Below are 7,712 nucleotides of genomic sequence, written 5' to 3' on the forward strand. Positions count from 1 at the left end.
TTTTTTTTTGACAAAAAATGGCGTGCACTTCCAGTTTCCAGCAAAAATCACCCCATGGCAGACAATGGATTCCCTTAATGATTGTGATGTTCGCTTAATGACTGCAACAGTCCTTTTATGACTGCAGCAGTCACTTAATGACTGCTGCAAAAAAAATGTTCTAAAATCAGTTCGGTCCTCTATGTTACAAACATCACCACGTATTCCCATAATTTTCAGTCTTCATTACAGTCATCAGTCAAGGACTAGCTAATTGGCGATAGACCAGTTAAGATAAAATCATGATCAATGATCAATGATCATCATTCTAGCCATTCTCTATCCACTGCAGAATGAAGGCCTCTTCTGCACGTTTCCAACCAATGTGATCTTGAGCTTTTCTTTGCCGGCGGGGCCCACCATCCTTGCTGATGTTGTTGCTCCATCTTGTTTTCGGGAGATAAAATAGTCTTAGAAATTTGAAATGAATGCAGTGGATAACTCGACTTCGAGGGATTCTCACCTGTTTGTCTGTCCTTCAAGGCGGATTTACACATTTCTATTCTTGCAGAATGAAATGGGACATAGCGGTCCTGGGGAGAGGCAACAAGGACTACATTTTTGAAATACTGAAGACCTGCAAAATAGAGAGAGAAACAGAAAGACACACACACACACAGAGAGAGAGAGAGAGAGAGAGAGAGAGAGAGAGAGAGAGAGAGAGAGAGAGAGAGAGAGAGAGAGAGAGAGAGAGATTGGTTTCTGGCTGAATGAATGAACGAATGAACCTTTTATTGTCAAAGAACAATATGTATACATTGAGATTGGCGAACCTCTTTAGACTAGAAAGTTGAGGAATTAACCCGTACCTTGAAAGACATGAATAAAATTGGGGTTAAATACTTCCCATTGCATTCTATCATAAGGGGTCAGGCATGACACCCTCTCACCTGTTCCAAAAGACTCACCTGTTTTTTGGCTAAGCTGGTAAAGGAAACACTTCCGCAGATCGGCATTGTCCCTGAAAGTCAGCTGCAAAAGGGAATCAGATTTCTTCAGCTTTTGCATCAACCACAAACCTAGGGGAGGGGGGGGAAAGAGAGAGTTGATCTGCAAGAAGAGCCATCAGATCAATTAGTGTGGAGAGATTCTGTTTCTTTTACGGATGGCGTTTATGAAGAGCATGTCATGGATTCCCAAACGCTAATTAGAGATCAAGCAATGTCTGTAAGTACTGTACAGTTTTATATCGATGTTTTTTCTCTCCTTTTTTTTTGGGTGGGGAGAAGAGGGTGACTAGGAATGTGAGAGGATGTGGGAAGTAAAAATCAAAGTGGTCCCAGTTACGGTAAGAGCACTCGGGGCTGTGACCACTAGGCTGAGACAGTGGTTCCAACAGATCACAAAAATGGTATCAAAGCTTTTGTCCACAAGAGTGCAGAGCTTGGAATAGCTAAGACACTGTACAAAACCCACAAATTCCAAGGCCGTTGTAGATGACCTGAGACTGAGGAAGTTACAGACCACCCATTAAAGTGAGAAGGAACTTTTTTTAAAATTTAATACACTTATAAGGGTTCTCTTTCTTCCCAATCAGTCACAGTGGCCTTCATTGGGTTAAGGCCAGGGGTAGGCAACTTTGGCTCTTTTATGACTCGCAGACTTCAACTCCCAGAACTCCTGAGCCAGCCCTGCTGAGGGAAAAGGGAGAGTTTTCCAAGCTGAGCCATGCTGGCTCAGGAATTCTGGGAGTTGAAGTCCACAAGTCATAAAAGAGTTGAGGTTGCCTACCCCTGGCCTAGGCCTAGGCTGCTTTATGACTCGTGGACTTCAACTCCCAGAACTCCTGAGCCAGCCCTGCTGAGGGAAAAGGGAGAGTTTTCCAAGCTGAGCCATGCTGGCTCAGGAATTCTGGGAGTTGAAGTCCACGAGTCATAAAAGAGACAAGGTTGCCTACCCCTGGCCTAGGCCTGGGCTGCTTTTTGACTCGTGGACTTCAACTCCCAGAACTCCTGAGCCAGCCATGCTGAGGGAAAAGGGAGAGTTTTCCAAGCTGAGTCATGCTGGCTCAGGAATTCTGGGAGTTGAAGTCCACCAGTCATAAAAGAGCCAAGGTTGCCTACCCCTGGGTTAGGCCAACTGTTTTATCTTACATGGTTTCCTTAAGGTAAATCACCACCACCACCTCCTCCTCCTCCTCCTCCTCCTCCTCCTCCTCCTCCTCCTCCCTCTCTTCACAGCTGGTGGAAATTGTCCTGCATATCTCATATCCCTGATACTTGTTTCTCCATTCTGGTCAATATTTTGATTACATCATTTGACCTGTTGATTCTAATGCTCACAGCTTACCCAGATCATAGCAAGTGATCTGTGGACAATATTAATAACCAGAGGAGTAATCAAAAGTTGCTTGATGAAGACTATGAAAAGGCTGTGTGCGATGGAGAAGCCAGTAAGATATCTGCCACTACCCAGCAAAGAGAAGGGAAAGAAATACTGTTAAATTATATCCTGAAACTATTTTTTTTTTTGAAGAGTTATAGCTTTGTTGGACCTGGGGTGCTGACAAAATCATTACTTTTAAGAACTTGGATTCCTGATATTTAGATCCTGATGGAGGTGTGACTCATCTGTTTTGGAAAAGCAATTTTATCCACTAATCAAAAAGTATATTTTTCCTGTGGCATATATTTTATAATATTGTGTTACGTTTGCATTAATTTGTGAAGTCTATTCGTGATTTCATTAATTTGTGACACTTCTTCTTCTTCTTCTTCTTCTTCTTCTTCTTCTTCTTCTTCTTCTTCTTCTTCTTCTTCTTCTTCTTCTTCTTCTTCTTCTTCTTCTTCTTCTTCTTCTTCTTCTTCTTCTTCTTCTTCACCTTCTCCTTCTCCTTCTCCTTTTTCTATTTGCATTTAGTTTTTTGTTTTTGTAAATCTTGTCAGGGAATACTTTAATTATTGCTTTAAAAAAAGCAGCTTGACTAATGAGCGGTACGGAAGAAAGGGGCTGAAGCTTCTGCTTCCTAACCCACCCAGTAATCTTTCCCTCTAATTATTTGCAGTTTGATCTCCTTTGCTGATTGATAGCCCAGGGCAGGGGTGTCAAATTCAATTTCATTGAGGGCCGCATCAGCATTGCGGTTGCCCTCAGGGGGCCGGGTGGGTGTGGCCTACTGGGTGGGCGTGGCCTACTGGGTGGGTGTGGCTAAAGTGTGTATGGCCTACTGGGTGGGCATGGCCAGCTCTACATCGTTCGCATCAAGGGTGCCTATGGGGGCCTGGGCAGGAGTGGGACAGATCTGAGGGTCTCTGGCAGAAGGAGGGTCTCTGGGCCAGGGCCAAGGCAGTGGGGGCCGTTCCCTCACTGTTTCCAGGATGGCTTCACGGGCTGCATGAAACCACTTCACGGGCCGAATCTGGTCCCCGGGCCTTGTGTTTGACATGTCTGGCCCAGGGGATGTTAGCTCCCATTCCACGGACCTACATATTTACCCATTTCACCTGCCAAAGCTCTGCATCCATCCTAATGAGGGATGTATTATGCTGAAATTCTTGTCTTTCTTCTCAACCGATCTTTGCTTTTTCAAAATCATGTTTGGGAAAGAACTACATTCAATTGAGAGAGATGCCCGAGAATTTGACATTCTATTGTCTATTAACATATATTATCATATATTATTCCCTTGACCCTATCCACACCCATTGGTTCTTTCAGACATACCCATGGATATTTTCAGGAGCCCTTACCTGTACTAACCAAAGTACTGTTGTTATACAGCGTTCCCAGGTGAGGTCCAGAGAGGGACAGGAAGGTGTGTAGCTTATTGAGGTAATAACGAAACCTGGGCCGGGTCAATACTGATCGGATGATCACATTACCAAGCGAGTGACCGATGAAGCTACAGAAATGCAAACAATACAACTTATACATTTATTGCGGGGGGGTATGGCTTAAACAATTTCTACCTCCAACTGTCTGGAGGGAAACAAAAGTTATATTTGAGTGGGGAAACCAGCTTTAAATCTGATTGGTCACCGCCTAGTGGTGGCATGTATAAATACCTATCAGTCTGTCAGTTTAGTTCAGTTCTGTTATTCATGCAATAAATCATGTTGCATCAAATCAGTCTGGTCTATACCTACAAGAACCCACTACGCAATTCTATCTATCTATCTATCTATCTATCTATCTATCTATCTATCTATCTATCTATCTATCTATCTATCTATCTATTTATCTATCTATCTATCTATCTACCTACCTATTATCTATCTATCTATCTATCTACCAACCTACCTACCTATTATCTATCTATCTATCTATCTATCTATCTATCTATCTATCTATCTATCTATCTATCTATCTACCTATTATCTATCTATCTACCTATTATCTATCTATCTATCTATCTATCTATCTATCTATCTATCTATCTACACACACACACACACACACACACTGATGAAGTACCATCAAGGTAGTATCAAACTCTTAGTGACCACATGGATAGATTATTCTCCATAACAATCTGTCCCTAACATGGTCCTTCAGGTTCTTCAATGGCCCACCCATCACCGCTATGAATGACTTCATCCCTCTTCAAGCTGGCCTTCTTCTTCCACCTGTCCCAGCATTAAAGCCTCCTGCAGCAGCAGGCTAGAAAGGGGAAGACCACAATTTCCACCGTGGCCTTAAGCATGAAGACTTTGGGGGGATTTTAGGCTGGTGACTCTTCCTCAGCCATAAAAACAAGGCAGTGGCAAACCACTTTAAAAATGTTGCTAAGGAAACTTCAGTCACCGGGAATCAAGGTTGACCTGATGTTTATGGAGATTCTCAATCATTCAGTTCATGGTTGACTCAAAGGTGCTTTTTCCAAAAGGCAATTGGACTTTCTTTCTTTCTTTCTTTCTTTCTTTCTTTCTTTCTTTCTTTCTTTATTTATTTATTTATTTATTTATTTATTTATTTATTTATTTATTTATTTATTTATTTATTTATTTATTTTATTGGATTTATATACCGCCCTTCTCCCGAAGGACTTGGGGCAGTGTACAGGGCAGTTAAAACACAATATACAAGGTGAAAAATAAATTAAATTAAATTAGCCCCAACAAGTAAATCACATTCTAAAAATTTAAAATCCCAATCCCTCAGTCCAGGCCGGCAAGCTCAAATAACCAAGTTTTCAGGTCGCGGCAAAAGGAACGAAGGTCGGGAGCCGTCTGGAACTCAACAGGGAGCTGGTTCCAGAGGGCAGGCGTGCCCACAGAGAATGCTTTCCCTCTGGGGGCCGCCAGTCAGCATTCCCTGGCCGACAGCACCCTGAGGAGGCCCTTCCTGTGGGAGCGCACAGGACGATGGGAGGTTGACGCCGGCAGCAGGTGCTCCCTAAGATAATCCGGACCCATGCCATTTAGGGCCTTATAGGTCATCACCAGCACCTTGAATCTCACCCGGAGGGCAACTGGAAGCCAATGCAGCTCGCGGAGCAGAGGTGTTATATGGGAGTATCGGGAGACCCCCATCACAACTCGTGCGACCGCATTCTGCACCAGTTGGAGCCTCCGAGTGGTCCTCAAGGGCAGCCCCATGTAAAGAGCATTGCAGTAGTCTATCTTTCTTAATTTGAAAATGTTTTGCTTCTCATCCAAAAACTTCTTTAGTCCTTCAGTGAAACATTTTGAAAGAAAGAAAACAAAACAAAAAAAACAAAAAACAAGAAAGTCCAGTTGCCTTTTGGAAAAAGTGCCTTTGGGATAAGGCTGACTTCAGGCCAAACCTCAAACAAAATCATCACCCTTCAATACTAATATGGAATAAATACATAATCTTGGTAACCACAATATGAATTTCCCAGGTTATGCTAAGTTCGTTAAGACATCTTCAGATTTGCAAGGTGCCTTTTCCTGTATTTCTCTCCACCTGAACTAATTTTCCATTCATGAGACAAACTTTCCCTCCTGCCTTTTAATTCTTTTTTCCCAATTTCTCCACAGTCTCTCACATCAGGGAAGGATCCCTGCAGTGTGTGGCCCCATAGCCCATTCTTCTTGCCCTTTTACCTGATACGTGATATCGACAAGTTGTACAGCTGAATATGTTGAATTATTTCATCCAGCAAGCGATCCGTCATGGTATCAAAGTCTGCAAAGGTATCTGTCTGGGAAAAGAGAATGGGGTTGGGGGGAGAATTTCCCAAAGTTGGGGGTCTCTGCAGATCCTTTGCTTCAGCTGAACTGATAATTAATTACTTCCTTTGAAGCTGAATCCCTTCAGTTTTCCTTGATATTTTGAAACGAAAGAATCCACTGAATCAGAAAAGACACAGACCAAATTTGCAGATCTCTTATTTTGAGAAGCCGGCGGGCAGCACATAGAGGACAATTTTTTTTCCCCCAACTTAACCTATCCTGTTTTTCTATTGCTACCTTCTATATATCTGTTGCTTCTGCCCTTTATATTTCAAGGAAATATATACTTAATTTTTGTTGTGAGTTACACAATGACGATAAAGATATTCTATTCTGAAGATATATTGCTTTTTGTCTCCTTCGTGGCCATTAGCCTGCCCAATGCATCTTCATTAAGGAGAGGATGTTATAGTTCCTAATTCTTTTCAGCTGTAGTTCTCCCTGTGCGGTATAGTTTTGTTCCCCCAAAACCAAGGTAATTTTATCAAATTACATAATGAGCGACTTGGAAGGGATATTGGAGGTCTTCTAGTCCAACCTCTGCTCAAGCAGGAGACCCTATTCCATTCTAGACAAATGGCAGATGAAGCTCTTCTTAAAAAAAAAAAAACAGTGATGGAGCACCCACAATGTCTGGAAATAAGACATTACACTCATTAATTGTTCTGAGAGACAGGAGATTCCTGCTTAATTCTAGGCTGGATCTCTCCTTAATAAGTTCCATCCTTTACTTCTTGTCCTGCATCCAGGTACTTTGGAGAATAGGTTGACCCCCTTTTCTCTGTGACAGCACCTCAAATATTGGAAGACTGCTATCATGTCAGCCTTAATCCTTCTCTTTGCTAGACTAGACATACCCAGTTCTTACAACCATTCATCGTACTCTTTAGCCTCCAGGCTTTAACATTCTTTGACTTGATAACATTCAAGAATCAGTTAAAAATCTTCTAAGACTGAAGGAAACAGAAGCTTTGACCTATTAGAGGGGAATGTTATATTACTAATTAGATGTTTGAATATGGTTAAGAATAGATTGCTAGAAATAGAAGTATCATTATAACTACTGTATTTTCCGGCGTATAAGACGACTTTTTAACCCATGAAAATCATTTCAAAAGTTGGGGGGTCGTCTTATACGCCCAGTCGTCTTATACGCCGGAAAATAGTACATAAATCAATCGAGCGCCCCCGTTCTTGCAAAGCAACTTCAAGCCTCCTTAGTCTAGTCCCCCCTCCAACGTGACTCTCCCTTCCCACTCCCAAGAGCCTCTCAGCCCCTTCCCCTCCCCCTTGCAAACGCCAGACCCCGGGAGCTCTTGCGTCTATTCCAAAGGGTGGGTGGAAGGAAAAGCCCCTTTCGGCTCCAGCTTGGCTGCAAGTCAGCGAGCCCGGGAAGGCACGCCCTCCCCTCTCACTGTGGAGGAAGCAGGGCAGGCTGGCTCCCCCTTGCAAACGCCATACCCTTCTGAGATTCGAACCTGGGCTGATTGCACATTAGGCAGTTGTTTTAACCTCTAGGCCACAAGCTCTATCTCA

This window comes from Vipera berus (genome assembly GCF_964194415.1).
Source record: "Vipera berus genome assembly, chromosome: 3".
Taxonomy (NCBI): Eukaryota; Metazoa; Chordata; class Lepidosauria; order Squamata; family Viperidae; genus Vipera; species Vipera berus.